Genomic DNA, 264 nt, shown 5'->3' with positions numbered 1-264 from the left:
GTTATAATGATGCTCAGCGGGAAGCTGCTTATATGATGCTATTCCCCTTCTCTTTGTTGGGTGAAGCTAGAGAGTGGTTGAAATCTCATCCAACTCAGAGTTTGACGAGTTGGAGTGACTTGGAGTCCAAGTTTTTAACAAGATTTTTTCCACCAGCTTGGTATGTACATGCGAAGTTTGAGATTTCAACCTTCAGGCAAGGGGCTGATGAAGCATTTTATGAAGCTTAGGAACGTTTTCAGGCGTTACTCAGGAAATGCCCGA

The sequence above is a fragment of the Lupinus angustifolius genome, chromosome LG09 (genome assembly GCF_001865875.1).
Source record: "Lupinus angustifolius cultivar Tanjil chromosome LG09, LupAngTanjil_v1.0, whole genome shotgun sequence".
Lineage (NCBI taxonomy): Eukaryota > Viridiplantae > Streptophyta > Magnoliopsida > Fabales > Fabaceae > Lupinus > Lupinus angustifolius.
This window is presented reverse-complemented; position numbering follows the sequence as displayed.